The 16678-nt window shown below is 36.1% G+C and overlaps 1 protein-coding gene across 1 annotated transcript in view; it reads left to right on the top strand.

Annotated features, from left to right (window-relative positions):
• The window catches only part of LOC129362789 (probable serine/threonine-protein kinase iksA), a 103591-nt gene that overhangs the window by 10054 nt on the left and 76859 nt on the right, over nt 1–16678 (top strand). The gene's annotated exons all lie outside the window — the stretch shown is intronic.

Below are 16678 nucleotides of genomic sequence, written 5' to 3'. Positions count from 1 at the left end.
CTTTCCAGTCTGATCCAAAATTGATCTTGTATATAGCCCGTTTTCCAGTTTCACACGGTGTGACCCAAATTGCTTTGGACAGGCACAGCAGTGCAGCATGTGATGGAAGTCCTTTTGTTGTGAAGTGAGTCAGAAAGCTGAAACAAAAAAAACAAAAAAACACTTGCACCCGGCGAGGCACACAATGGAGCAAGATTTGTTGTAACAAAATGTTCTATTAGGGCTCTTTCAACAGCACAATGGGCTCAGGTCAGCTCAAATCTGTCAGAGCCACGACAAAATCAAAATTGCTCAGCTAAATGTATAGAGGAGCATTTCTACTTCTGCAACATGATGTTTAGTACTTCAGTGGTGGCAAAAGTAGGAATGAAACCTTTAACTCTGCTGAACTTATTGTCAATAAATAGGTTTCATCCCAAATTTAACAGCAGGTGAATGTACACTGGGGCAGGAGGAAAGAACACTTCAAATTAGTGTTGGAGTTTAAAAAAAGTCTACTACTTTGTTGCAACAGAGCAATCATTGAAGACGGCAATGAAAATCAAGGAGCAAATCAGTAAGCTAGCAAAGCTATGACAAAATCACAGTTCAGGTTACGTGATATGTGAGCATCTGTGGAAAGTTGCAAAGCAATGGAGGAGGACAAGAATAACAAAGTTAAAGTCCGATACATCGTTGTGCATTGTGCAGAATATTATGAAGCACATGACAGATGGGGAGCTGCAGCACCAAGTTCAGTCTCTCAGTTATGGTGAGAGACCATAATTGAGATAAGCGTATTGAAATGCCCTTGATACACTTTATTGAAAAGGATATAAAACTATTGGGTTTTTAGCTAAAAAAATAATCATAAAATCAGAACAGTGTTGAGTTGAGTTCACTAAGAATGTCTGTTGAAAAAAAAAAAAAAAACTACTCTTGGACCTATGCCCACCTATGCCTTCAGAATGGGAGGTTTGTAGATTTGCTAAGATACAGCAAAATCAAAATGAAGGACTGTACTATACGTGAATTATATACCAAGAGTTAAAAGCAAAAATTTGAGATGATCTGGCATGTAAGGACACATTGATGCCAATGGTGATCAAAGCCCCAAACAAACTGTGACCTCTGAGTAACTAGCTTCAGCAGAGTCCCTGGAATAATGCTTGACATCTGTGAAACTTCAGATGAGTGCATATTCTCTTCATTATATCTTGATGCTGAACATTAGAGTGTTTGTGAATCTTTGTCTTCCTTTTTAAGAATGTCTGGTTCTATATTTAGACTTTAACTTTTTGGATAACACAGAAAGGCCAAAATAGAAAGTCTTCTGTGCAAGAGAGCTTTTAGGAGTTTAATGAAAAAAATTCCTCTGCTAATTATTTCTGATGAGTACTATAAAAAGTATCCACATGTTTTTTACTGTTTTTGGATTTGTGCTGCTGAATATAGGATTAATATAGGAAAAAGAAAGATAAGAGACAAATAAAACAGTGGACAGAAAAAGGAAAGAGAAATTGGGACACAAACTAAGACAATATTTACACATCCTTTATATGCAAGGTCATAAAAATTTGAGCTTTAGGTTAAAATTTGGATCAATATTGATAAAGATAAATTTCAACATAGTGCTAGACTAGGATGTTAAAATATACATTCTAAAGTGTTTCAAATGTCTAAAACTCTGAAAAATACAATACTGTACAAACGTCAGGGGGATTTTGTCCACTGTTCCAGCACCTGTAACTACACTTTCAAGTAACTACAGAAGAAGAATTAGATGTGAGCCTCCTCTCACAAATTTCAGTTTGTTTCACTATCACCTATTTGATTATTGAGAGCCAAAGACACACTGGGATTAGAGAGGGTGAAAAAGACTTTGTCGATATATAGACAGAGCCGAGACGATGTCTGAAGATCTTTCTTTGTGTGTGTCTGGGCTTTAGTTGTACCCAGTAGGAAGCCGTAGTAAATGGTCAGGGAGGAGAACAGTGTTATTCTCATCAAACACACTTTATTGATCTCAACTACGATTCAGATTTAAAAAACTGCTCATTGTTAGGAATAACCTTCTTCTCTCTCTCTCTGTCTTCCTTTTCTCTGTTTCCATCACACTTCTATTTATGCGGCATTTATTTGAAGAGATCAATAGGTAGTGACAACAAGCAAAGAAAAGAAATACAAAATATCTCTTACTCAAACAGAATGACTGAAAGGACTTGGTCACCTTAGAGAGCACAGCATTGGCTTAAAGGATGGAGGACAAACCCTAACTCTCCTACAGACCAAAAAGATGAAAAGTATTCATTGTTTCAGCAAACATAAATAAAGGAAATGTTGAAATTTAAATCAAACTCAACGTTGACGTGTCTAGATGTAGTACGTAAAAGAAGAAGGCAATGGTTCAATCCACATAAAAGTAGCTATAGATAGTACCCATTTTTAAACATTTCTTTATCTTAAGGAGTGACATAAAGATTCCAACAAAAGGTGTATCAGTGTTTACGGTTTACTTGCTACATCAAATCACTTGAATTTTACCATGGTGCATAGCTTCCCATTGAGGACTTCCCAGATACAGTTGTTCATCTATTACCTTTGTTATTCTAAACATGCAGATTTTTATATTTTACATGGCATTAGCTTCTTCATAGAGGCACAGGAAAAGTATGTACACATGTTTCCCATTTAAATCTGCACAAGCAAGGGATGGAGAAATGTTGAGATAATCATTTATCCTCAGCAAACTGATGCATCCATTAGGCAGCTGTATAGACACCCCATTAGACACGGAGATCTTCAACGGCATGCTATTATTCAGCACAGGGAAAAAGCCACAGCACAACAGAGAGCAAAATACACTGTTTCACGATGTCTTTTAACCGAATAAATCTCATTTAATAGAAAGCAGAGCAAGTCATAGCTTGAATTACTTAAAAATTACAATTACACATCCCTTCTGAGAGGATAAGGGTCAAAAACTGTTCAAACAAGATGGTGACATGTCAATATTATTGTAGATAACATAACATAAATTCAATGGCATTAAAATAAAAACCAAGAAAACATTCTCCACAGATATTTGATACTAAATCTTCAACCGAAATAAAAATTTTCAACACTTTGTCTTATTCATTGCTTAAATCCTACGTAATTCTATGCATATTGGCATACAACACAGCTAAAGCCTTTAAATAGAGATTTTGCCTTTTTGTTGTTGTTGTTTTGATTGGGGAGAGGTTGTGATTTGAAATATTAGCTTTCCCAGTGATTTTCAACATTAAATGACTTATTTATTTAAAAAGAAAAATGACAAGATAACAGAGCAATCAAGTTATCTTATTGAGTTTATTTTTTAAATTTTGGTAGTATGAGCCAAAATGTACAACCAAGTTGTGAGCAGATTCTTTAATCTTTGTTTATGGCTGAAGACGGCCCTTATTTGGCATCTCTGCGACAGTTAAGAGTGAAAATCAGCGATAAAGCAACAATTGCCTTCTCACTTCAAATAACCACAAGGGGGCAGAAATGTACCAAGAATTATACTGCTTGGAGCAGAATCGAAAGAAGGATCTATTGTTACAAAATACACAATACTAGTATCCATTGACAGCACAACCACAACCAAACACAGCTGGTTTGAGGCTTGCCGGTTTAAAACAATACTTCTATTTTAAGCAGAAGGCGCTTTTTTTTAAATGAAACATTTGAAATTTAGCTTCATAGCTACTCATTACTTAACATAAATCAATTCAAACTTTTTTTTAAATTACAGTAAAAACCGGATTTCTAAAGCACAACAGAATAACACTGCTTTTATATTACTGCATGTTTTTCTTTTCTCTTTCATGAAAATTATGCTTCGTCATTTTCTCACGATTGCTTCTGAAATGTTTACTTTTTATAGAGCTCTGCCCTTCATTACACAATTCAGCATTTTCTGTAGTGGTACAGACCAGGTGAGATTCTGTTTTTAATCATCTTCATGGACAAACAAGCACGGCAGCTGTGTTTGTTAGCTTGAAGGTGGGCCAAGCTATCGCAATACAAATCCTTGTGAAATGCTCATTAAAGGACAAACAGAATCATTACCAGTTTTCTCCACTTCAGCCTCCATGGAAATGATGCTCTTCTGGTAAAGTGAAGCACCTGGCTCAAGGTGAAGGTGACGGAGGTCAAAGCAGTACTCTCTAAGAATTATCTCATTTCACACAAGACTAACAACACAGATTATTTGTCGGTGACAGGTCATAGAACATGGGGGATGGCTAGCTGGGGGAAGAACTTTTCAGAGGTAGAAAGAAGTTATAAAATAACAACAGGAGTCTGGAGAAAACAACTATTTGAAAATGTTCATAATATTACATAATTGGACATAATCTATCGAGGTTGTACTGTGCTTCTCTTGAAATGTTGAATAAGAATAAGAATGAAAAGATTGGCAATTTGATAGGTAGTCTATTGAACCAATCACAAGGCAATTGAATGTAGTGGTTGAAGCAGTTGACACAGACATAATGCAAGATGAGAGAGTACAACTAAAGGAAAGGGCTGGATTTTGGCTCTCTGCACTTCTTTGTAAACATGCAGGCTGCCAGCACTTACATGCAAGTCATCATTTGACCCGCTCTTTCACAGGTCAAGGCATTCTTGGAAAACCAAAGAATCATACAAGCCCCTATCCTAACTATAGCTAGACTTTTACAGTGGGTGGGAAATTTTGTTTGGTCTTTAATTGTAAAGATTTTAAATTAATTTAAGCTTTTATTTATTTTTTTACATAACTGTTTGTCCGTTTGTGTAGTTAGCTTACTGTGCAATTTGTGAAAACCAAACTCCTATGCATCTAAATGCAGATGGCATTGTCGATACAATACGTTACTCCCTATGGAATATTTCTCCCCAAAACAGACAAAAGCAACCACATTTGACAAATATGTGATTTAAGTAGGAAGCTGTTCAAAGTCTGACAATGAGCAAAAATACATGGCAGCAGAAATGGGAAATCCATTAAATGTACTTTTCTGGTGCAGCTCCACAAAATGATAGTGTAAGCAAAAAGATCAGGAATACAGTAACTGTTATTTTTCATGTTTTTATTACATTTGGTGCATTTCTCCTGACGTTAAAAAGCTCACAGCAGACCTTTTGCATTCTGTTATGATTGAATCTACCAGACCTGAAATTTCTGTACATGGTAGCACATTCCATCAAAAATATGAAGCTCTCCATGTTTTATCTAAAATTCACCTGATTTACCATACTTTTTCAGAAGTTGAAAACACAACCTCATTTTAAGTTTCCGATTGACCTTATTTTGTCGCCTCAGTTTTAATAATACATCAAAAGAAGCTTTTATGAGAAAAGAAAAATGTCACACTCCTGATGTTTTTCTTGTCAAGTCAAGCTTATGTGCATTGCACAATTCAACAATGAGGCAGTTCAAAGTGCTTTACTTTTTTTTTTAAATATGCAAACCAATTATGAATCTAGAGAGTTGGAATGTGAAAAGTCCTTGTCAAAATATTTTTATTTCTCACGTTTTGTGTATATCTGCCAGTAGCTTTGCTTTTTAATTCTAAAGTTATCATTTGGTGAAGGTTTTATTTATTTCTTTTTTTAGCTTCTTCATTCATTCAACTTCTAATAATGAATAAAGCCCTCGGAGACTAGATTAGATGTGTCCGCATAGGGTTTTTTGTCTTCTGGTTTTGCATCTGGTTATCTGACATTTTGTCCGACAGCAACAAAAAACTCCAGTCATAATCTACTTTTCCCTGCTAAATTTGAAATGATAATAATGACATAATCATTTATTTAATTTTCAATTGACAAAATGAGTATTCAGTCCAAACAAGCTGAGCAAAGAATCCATATCATCCTATCACACATAAAACTGATGTTTGCATGTAAGTTTTTCTCCACAGTACAAAAGCCATTGACTTTATTCAAGTAACTATATATCAACAATTAAGTTAAATGATTGCACTTAAAATATGAATAGTTCACCTGGTGTGGTCTGAAAGCACAGTCTCACCACTTCCTCCTGTTCTGAATTGACCTGAATTCCTCATTCGTTTCTCTGAAATGTCTCAAGGTTTTGATATTGCTTTCAAAGCTGCCACACTGGAGGCTGGAATTACAATTGCCACTTCAGCCAAAGCTTTGAAATCATGGATAATTTCTCTAATTGAAGTGGTCGGAAGTCAGCAAGACTCTCCAAAGAAGAGATTTCCGGATCCTGAAAAGCCCTAATTTCTACAAGAGGAATTGCTGCAGCATTCACTCCCTCTGAACCAAAGCTTCGTGTCTATAACTACTCTATGCCTGAATAGAGAGATCCATTGAGTCAATTGTCCAGGTGAGACAGGATGCTCTGATAGGATTAAAAAAAAACACCCTCAAAACATTAAAATACCTCTGCAATACTTAGGGCATAAAAGTGAAAATGTCTGTGTGTCTGCACTGATGCGTGTGGATTTTAATCTTTCGCAGTGGCAGAAAGATTAAAGATTTTTTAATCCTATTTTTCTGTCACCATTTAAAAAATTTGTTCAAGACTGAAAATATTTGTTTAATGTGACCCCATTACTAACCATGCTCCACACAGATGGGCCAATTTGGGAGACTGGTTGGATTAAGCAGGAAGACTAAGGCAAAGAAAAAGTGAAGACCCACTGAGAGTTTATTTACCAAAACTACAGAAACGGGCTAAGAACCCTGTTCCCCAGGTTACATAGGGTCACAGCAGCAGCAATCAAATTATGTGGCAGCCTTTTAGTTGTAAGCCTTCTTCCCCCTGCTGTTAAATAATATATACACGTTACCAAACTTATACAAAATAGCTCAAACAATAAAATATTTTATCTAAGAAACATTATGTATCGCATCTCCAAAAACACATTTCTATGCTCAGACATACATCTATAACATTAAACTCTAAAGTTCGCAGCACACTTCCCCTCCTTCAATCCATAATGGTCCCTTCTGAAATCTTTAAAAGGTGCTCAAGATGTATATGAAGAAACAGTCTTGTTAGGTATACATATGATAATCACATTCATAAAAAAATTGTTCACATTTGAACCTAATATATTTAAGTGAGAAAAAATAATGAGGAGACTGTTGATATAATAATGAGGGAAAATAGACACTATAGCCATCTCTTAACTTACCATGCTTCGCAATACATACTGTATTAACAAGACCTATACCAAAGTGAAGACATGAAGAGCACAAGTATATTTGTTGTGTACAGTATTGATTTAAGTAAACTCATAAAATAGCTTTACAGAATTGTGGTCTCTAATCGATAAATTATTTGGCTTTAAAGTCAAATGGATTAATCTAAAGCAAGGTCTTTATCAATAAAATGTCCTCTGCAAAGGCTGGGATCAGGTGGTGCTTCAAAGAGGCTCCTTCAAGCGTGGAATTAAACTTTGAACAGACAGTAAGAAATACATCCAACCTTAAGTCTAAACACCGAACCATTAGAGGCATGCAGAGGCTCCTGCACTTCTAAAGGAAATAAATGTACCCTGTTAAACTGTCTCCAGCAAAAGTGAAATAAAGAAAAATGTAAATTTCACATACAGATGTACATTGCCAAGGAAAGTAAGGGACTAACTTAATGGATTTCAGATGGCAAGATTTGTTTGCTTCACCTTAGAGCGTGGGATTCCTTTTATTCTTTTTAGATAGTTATCCAGTGGATAAATCTTTTGCACAATATAGCTTCTGGGTTATTTTAGTGCATCTGGGTATCATATTTTTATAGTAAACAAGAAGCTATATATCTTTTAGGTGGGCAGATGCTTCTTGTCACGGTTCATCCATTGATGATTTATGTGAGTTATCAAAAACCACAGCAGGACAAGTAGAAAACAGAAAACAATAGAGCTATTTCTGGACCATTCACAATGCATGCTTTTAACATATGATACACCAAAGGGGACATGAATAGTATTTGCTATGTACCATAGTACTTAAGTAAAGAAACTTGTAAAATACTTTTTCAGAAATAAATTACTTGGCTTTAAAGGCAACTGGACTAAATCTAAAGCAAGGCCTTTATCAATAAAATGTCCTCCACAATGGTTGGGATCAGGTGGCGCTTCAAAGAGGCTCCTTCAAGCGTGGAATTAAACTTTGAACAGACATTAAAAAGCACGACCTTAAGAACCATTAGAAGCATGCAGAGCTTCCTCTGCACTACTAAAGGGAATAAATATACCCTCTTAAACTGCCTCCAGCAAAAGTGAAATAAAGAAAATGTAAATTTTACATACAGATGTACAATGCAAAGGACTGTAAGAGACTCATTATATGGATTTCACATGGCAATCTTTGTTTGCCTCTCCTTAGAGAGTGGGATTCCTTTTCAATCGATAAATCTTTTGCACAATCTACCTTCAGGGTTGTCTTATTGCATCTTTGCATCATAGTTTTACATTTCAAGCAAAGGGTTATTTGTTCTTTTTCGTGGGCCAACTTTTTCTTGCCACAGTTCATCTATTGATGAACTGTGAGTTATCACAAACCACAGCAGGACAAGTCAGGATGAAAGATGTGAACTTGTAGGGTTCATTTGTAAATTCTGTCTACAACTTGCAGTGCCTCACACAAGTACTAGCACCACGATATCTTGTCAGGTTCAAATAACATGATATCATAGTGTTACAAAATTCTACACACAACAGCTTTATTCATTTTTGCCTCTAGCTCTCCACTGCCTACACTGGGGGGATACACGTATGAACATTTTGAGTTCAATGGCCACGTGAGAGATTGCATCTTGAAAGAAAATCCTGGTACTCAAAGTAAAGCACAGTCTACTGTTTTTGTATCTGATGATCTAGCCAAAAATAAGATTGGTCATCTGAAACTGGCTGGCTGAGCTTCTCCAAGATTCTCCAAGAAGAGGCCTTGTCTCTGTGTCGATGTGGCGATTTTTCCCTCTTCCCTGAAGAAGACGGCATTGTTCCCACTGCCCAGTGGACTGAGCTAGCATCATGACTTAGTTCATATAGATATTAATATCATATTAATATTTATATTAGTGGCACCTAAAGGTGGCTGTAGGACTCTAAATGGTGCACATACTCTTTTTGTTGATGTGTGATGAGCCACTAAGTCTGGGAGTGACATTACTGTGCTGCCATTCCGCCATCTTGTGAGATCTATGTTAGTTTTTGTGTTGCTATCTTGCTTGTTAGCTTGATTCAAGTTGTCACCATGATGGTTGATAAGATGACTGATAACATAAAGATCAGTTGTCCAGGCATGTTTTAGTGAGATGAACACACCAATTCTTGTTCTCTGTTAGCTATAGTTAAGTTGGCCTTATTCTCTATTCCTCATAAAATACACTGATTTCTGAAAATATAAACATTAATGCTGAACTATTATAATATTGTTGTTTTTTTTTATCAGTGTTGCAGTTTTATTCTTTTTTGCCCTGTTTTAATTTTATCAGTCTTCAGTTTTTAATATGATTTTTTTTCTTTTTACTAGGTATTTTATCTGAATGTTGCTATCCTAATTTAAGAGTTTATTGACTGAAGTTCAGTCAAAAATATGAACATTTTAACAAAAAGTTTTAGTATTGTAGTCATGATTTTGCTTGTTTTAGTGAAGGTCAATGCATAAATTCACTACAGTCAAGTCGGTCTGGTCAGGGGCAATGTTTTATAAATTATGCATTTCAAATAACTGATTAAATTAAAATATGGATTTCAAAACATTTGATTACACTGCACTTCTGAAAGGAAGCATCTAAAGCCAAAGACAATATATGGGTTCTTCTATAAAACAGCTTGACAGTCATGCTTTATGCTGTTGCTTTGACCATTTAAACGATTTACGACGTGACATAGGTTAGAGCTGTGCAGTGTATGTTTACCAAACAGAAAATGCCAGAGGCAAGAAAGTCTTGGTGGATCTGAGACCTTGGGTATAAATGTGGCTATACTTGGCTGAAAGTGGTTTTCAAACGCCCAGTCAGCTTTAATAAGAACACATGAAATTGTAAATAATGTAGGCTGAGTTTTAGTCATTGAACCGATATTAATATGAATGCCAATATGTCATGCATCACTACTAATGTTTTCCACCAGAGTTTAAAAGACACTGGAACAATGCTTCACAACTTCCAAAACTGTAAAGTATTTCGCTTCCCAGTCAAAGAGGTTGGCTGTTGATGCAGTCAATTGGGGTCTACACTTTATTCTGCACCACTTAGACCTCACCGGGACACCGGGACATTCTCCTGGAGACAAAAACCGATATGCAAATGGTTGGGCGTCTTGGGGGTTAAATACATTTCCCATGGGCACATCATCGTTTGACAGAAGGATGTTGGAATAAACTCTATGAGCATAGCCATTCAGGTAAAATATTGATCTAATGCCTTTTATTGCTGTAGTTTCCCGCAGCTCAACATCATTCTTTTATTCAGCCGTGTGCTAATTAAAGCAAAGTAGTGAGATTTTAAAGACGTACTAGCTGCAGGCTTTGTTTCTTCTCCAATAACGATGCCTGCCTTAAGGGCTTGTTTCCGATTTCTGACTGAAAAACCCATTTTTCACAGCTTGAAATCTGCTTCTGCATCTTAAGAAATCTTCTATTTGTCTTATGCTTATTAATGTCTAGTGAGCAATGCGTTATATTTTTCCTCATATGTCCGATGTTTGTGTGCTGTGTTTTTGACTCTATAAAGTGCCATTATTGTTTATTCAAAGGGGTCAAAGATCAATTGACTTGCAGCTTTGTGGTGCACAGCAATTACAATTTACATTAGCTTTTACTCTTTCCCTGCCTCTTGACCACACTCAGTACAGATGAACAGACACAAATGCCCCTTTCAAATGCATAGCATCCTTTTGTGTTGATAAGAATTTAATTGACTTTATCTCCCTTGAGCAGTCTGCTTCTGCTGTTCTCAATGCCTTTGCGCTTTTGTCTTTGCTCTCGTCATTGTGTCAGAGGGTTTCTCGGCAGACTTTGTCTTACTGATTGAATGTATGAAGGAGTGATGTGGTTGAGCACTTGTGTCTGGGTCTTAATTTGTGCAGCAACAGAGATGTCGATCTCTCTAAGAGCACTCTTCCATGAAAGCAAGTAATCATAATAATCTGTGAGGTGGAGGTTTGATATTCACTCAGTGTCCATGAGCAAAATCAAGCATTTTAACAGGTGTAGTTCAACTAGGTGAACATGCTTTGTGGTTGATAAGAAATCATCCAAGAGTGTTAAAGACTCTGACTAAGAAAATCTAACAAAAAAAATGCCAGATGGATTTTTATTAATTATGTTATTTATAGTTAATAGAAGGATGAGAGATGCAACTGGCATTATCAGTTGCATCAGTGTAAATAACATGAAGTGTCAAATATGTTGATGCCAAATGAAAAAAATTAATTTAATTTTGCATAGTTTCATCATGATGACACATTTTTTAATCCATTCTAAATTCTGCAAATTTTTTTTCTTTTTTTTTTTTTTTTGCATGTGTCTTAAATTGTTTGGTGGAGGCTATCAACCAGTCACAGTCAAAACTAAACCCTACTGGTTAATTTCAGACATTTCAGGCAGCATATGAGGTTTTATTTTGTGACATTTGGTCAACAATTCTCATCAGTTGATGATGGTTATGCTTCATCAAGTGGTTTGCCAACTGGCATTACAGAAGTAGAATAGTAGCGAAACGCAATCCCTAAAACATAGGGTAACACCTAGTAAATGGGTCAAACACCCCTCCTCATTAAGATAGACATTTCTGTTGCCTCCTTGCTCAAAGGTTAACTTCACACAGCAGGTCTTAATGCTCAGTTCAGGTTTTTTTTTTTTACTGATATATTTATTTACTTATTTTTTATACTGCTAACTGAATACGACTGCAATCAGAAATATATGAATGGTTTACGATCTCAATGTGAACCACCTGCAGAAGAGGAACATATATTTCTCAAAATATGTCATACACAAAATAGTCAGTTTCCCCAGGCAAATTAATAACAATGTGACATCAGAAACATTGGCTAGGAAACCTTCAAACATGTATATAACAATGTTATTATAAGGTAGTGTAGAATATACTCTTGTAAAAACAAAACAATTCTCTTTTATTAAACATTACGGTAACTTTCTTAAAACTTCCTAATGGCTACATTGTTTTTGACTGTAAAATACTTGCTTTGCTTGCAAAGCAAGTACGTGGGATACATGTTTCAATATCAAATGGATCTTGGATGTAAGAATTTCAAAAAGAAGGAACAATAATAATGATCATAAAATCATTACTGCAGTCTACATTTTCAGACATGAGTATCATTTATTCCCACCACTAAAAGTAATAACTCCCCATTATGAGAGGATAGAAAGAATTTTGCCAATTAGAGAGAGAAGATATCAGAATTCATCTGTCAATGTCACTTTGCAAATAAAATGATTTGAAAGGATAATAAAATAGCCCATTTGTCAGATGACAAATTATGGTACTAACCGTTTCTGCACCTTAAAAAAAAGGTTTAAAATTTTATTTTGCCACTCCACACTCACCATAAGTTTTGCCGTTATTGTCATCTCTTAAAATGAAAAGGTGTATTTTAAGAGATGTTATAATTACTCTCAAAACCTGGAAAAAAATTTAAGGTAATTAAGGTTAATTACCTTGTAAAGTAATTAACCTTATACCGAATAAAGGTGTAAGGTTGAAAGGGTTTGCTACAGCAAGTAGAGCAAGAAAACAGTGCCTCCACATTCCTTTAAATTATTCCAGAATATTACTTTTCCTATTAGACCTGTAACAACTTGATTCACACCTCAGTTTTGCTCAGGCTATCAAGTAAACTTTACTGATGTATTAATACTGCATTAGGTAACTTATAAACAATTTATTTTTTTAAATATTTATCAAAACTGTGACCATGCCATGACAGTATAACAGGAAACTGATGATGAGTAAATAAATTAAACTCCTTAGCCTTTTCCTTTTGTTCCTACAGGCATCTGCAGAAATGCACCGCTTCCAATCAGAAACAGCCAATAAGGGACAGGGGGAGGGGCTTAGTAGCCGATAACAAAATTGGTGACAATGCGAACAGCCTAAGTATTTACTGCAAGCTCCTGTGTGGTGAACCATCCTAGCAGAGAGCAAGACAGAGGGTGTGAGCAGTGTGTACGGGACGGTGACTGACACTATTACGACCCTTCTTCTGGTGTATTTCTGCAGATGACAGTAGGATCACATGGAGTAGACAGAGGAGCTTGATTTTCCTTTTTAATTACAAATCATCTGGCTCATATTCAGTATCATAACACATATTGAAAATTACACTATTTAACTGTTTTAAATCACCGAAGGACAATTTTGACTTTTTTTTTTTTTAACCAAGCAACCATCTAAGGAAATCAAGGATGCAGAAAGATTGAGAAAAAGGGGCCTGTTGGTTGAATTTGTGCATGCACATTAAATTGGTTACCTGACTGCTTTTGTGCAGTGCATGCATTATTGACTTACAATGAAGGAACATATGTTGGGGGTACATAAGATTTTCAAGCCACTAAAATGCAAATATTTAAAGGTTTTGAAAACACTACATCAATTTACATAACATTGCAATGTGAATAGAAGGCAGCATTTATCAAACACGAATATCCTGTGCAGTATATGGTACTTCCCAGGGCATAATTAAAAAGGCAATGGTGCTGCTTGCAGTTGTTTTGTTCTACTTTCATCTGTGATCAGCATGGCTTATCAGGTCCACCAGTTCGGCAAGAATGTAGAGTCAGACTAGAGTGATTTGTTCACCCGATTATCTCCCCTACCAGACCACTGATCTGTCCCACTGAGATGAGACAAATCACTGAGAATTATCCACCAATTACACTCTGAAAGCCTGCTAGCCTCGCCATCATCTGTCATTCTCAATTAGCTTTACAAGCAAATGTTTAAAGTTAAATACTGATTAGAGGACTGTGCTCAGCTAAATGATTCACACTCTATATTCAGTTTAATATGTCTTCAATATTCCTGTCTACTGAACCAGTTTATTTTCCTAATTAATTTGATACTGTTGTAAGATTAAGATATGTATATCATGGATATCAAAATGAGTAGGGATTAGCAAAAAGAGCAAAACATGAATTTTACTTAGATTTGCAGGTTGTAGTGCTGTTCCCCAAAAAAATATGTAAAACTGCAGAGGAATCGATTTAAATTGCATGTTGACTTGAACAGTCCAAGTTAAAAGCTGTGAACCCAACCATAGTCATGTGATTTTGATGCCTTCCTGTACAGCTACATGTGGCGAATCAGATTACTTCATTGCTTGGCATTTACTGTTACTAAATGAACTCCAACCCTCATTTCTTTTAATGGCCTTACACGCCTTTTTGAAATTGGTATATGCAAAAAGTGAAAAATTTGTAATAAATTCTAAAAAAAAAGAAAAAAAAAAATTAGTTATATAGTTTTGGAGTTTTGCATTTTTTTTAGCTTGTGAAAAAAAACTGTGCAAGGATTTGTTTTTTCTCTATGTCAATTTAGTTCCATCCCATGTGTCCTTGATTGCTCCCAGCTCTGTCCCATGTTCTGTGGTTACCCCTTGTGTGTTTAATCCCACCTGGGTTCCCTGCTCCTTGTTGGATCCTTGTAATTGTCTCAAGTCGTGCCGTGAGTTGCTACCGGTGTCTGAGCTCCTTGCCTCTGTTCACCTGTGCTGCCTGGATTTTAGTTCACTTCTTCATTAAACTATTATTTACTCTACAGCCTGGGTCCACCATGTCTGCCTCACCTTCCTACAACCACAACTCATGACAATTTGCACTAGAAGAAGTGTTCAGTTTTACTGTCTGAAAAGTGGGGCGATTTTACAAGCTTTAAGCTGGTACCGTCAAAATGCAAATTTCTGTTCCTTAACTAAGTTTGAAACATTTAATCAAAACTGCTCGGTCTGTGTGACTCCCAAATAAAGTGCAAATGGTTCACTGGGATGCGTATTTTTAGACTATGTAGAGTGATATTCAAAACTTCTGAAAACTGTAAACATGGGTTATTTGTCAACTTGTTTATCTGCTGATTTATCGTTCAAGCATGACTATCTATAGTAGTGGTTCCCAAATCCAGGCCTCAAGGATCTGTGTCCCGCAACATTGGTCCAACACACCTGAATCAAATGGCTGAATTTCCTCCCCAGTATTCTGTGAAGTTATCCAGAGTCCTGCTAATGACTCCATTTTCTGAAAGGATGCTCATTTGTATGTAAGGGATTCTTATCTTCACAAAATCAGAGAATCTGCAGGAGAATCTGAATTTGAGACACCACCAGATTGAAAATAAGCAAATTTACCACACACTGACAAGGAGCTCCCGAGTTTCTAAGATAAATTACATTTTAATTCAATTGCTTACTCTCAATCCCACAATTTAATTCATAATATATTGAAATTGGAGAGCATCAGGAAGAGAAATAATGTTTCATCTGGCCTTTGTTACATTTCTTGTCTGGCTTACTCAAATACTACTCAGTTTTTTTTTAGCCATATCCTTTATTTTTCAAGCTTTTTTTGTTTGTTAAAGATGTAGTCAGATTTAAATGTTTGGTCCAACTTTTAACTCAGGTGATGTGCTCTTGTTCTTGCTCAGATTCTCTATTATTACATTGTGATTGTCAAAGATATGGCCTAACCTCTGGTTCTGAAATTTGATTTCTATGTTTGGTTCTCTTTGAAGTGCAGTTGAAGATAAGCGAGGTAAACATGAACAATGTGTGCATTGGATCAGTCGTTCAGCATGCTCACATGCAAAGATGCAGCTGTTGAGTAAGCCCTAGTGCTGGTTGCGCAACATCCGCTTTTCCTTTTTGCTTCCAGCTCAGAAGGCACTTTGACAGACTCTCATGTCAAAATCCAAAACCAGTGCTTTGTTCTTGAAGATGCTGGCAGGCACATGCTTCGGCAGAGGAACTGCTTCATCACCCACACTGGATACAAATCATTACCCACAGCTAAAGGCGCCCTAATTTATCAAAGTGGCTCAGCTGGTTTGAAAATTGTGAAGAAAAAAAAAAAGAACAATCCAAACTTCTCCCCCACTGGGACATGACACACCGGCTCATTCGGTCCCCTGTTCTGCCTTATCAGAGATTTCTATAGTGTTGCCTTTTCACCAAGATTCTATTTCACTCTGTAAACATTTGAATTTTGCTCCTGTATTACCTTACCCACGCCACCTTGATTTCTATGCTACTGTTCATGTAGTTTAGAAACTTGGTGTCTCTTTATCTTCTTATCTCCTGCTGGGTCTAACAATTTTTGAGTGGGAGTTTTTAAAGTCATGCCAGGTTGTGGGTTTTAAAAGCAAAAAAATGTGATTTAAAAAAAAAAGCCTTTTTAATTTTATTGCTGATTAGGCAAGATGATTTCATAAATCACTGGCTAAGTTTTGGATCTATATCATCCATCTGAAGGAGAAACATTGCACATATTGCCCCAGCTGACGTGCTGAACTATTAATTAAGAAAGTTACCTGAAAAAGTTTTATATGTGTCACCAGGGAGCAATACAACTTTAATGTACCAACTTTTCTTCCGACGATAATAGATCATTAAACAGTTAAGTTGCGCAAAGCGGAGATAAAAGGTTCTCCTTAGGATTTGTTGTAAACGTAAGCACATCTTATGGTACATAGATTATA

This window comes from Poeciliopsis prolifica, unplaced genomic scaffold (genome assembly GCF_027474105.1).
Source record: "Poeciliopsis prolifica strain line A6 unplaced genomic scaffold, Auburn_PproV2 SCAFFOLD009, whole genome shotgun sequence".
NCBI classification, from domain to species: Eukaryota; Metazoa; Chordata; class Actinopteri; order Cyprinodontiformes; family Poeciliidae; genus Poeciliopsis; species Poeciliopsis prolifica.
The sequence above is the reverse complement of the archived record's forward strand: the minus strand, read 5'-3'. Positions and strand labels throughout refer to the sequence as shown.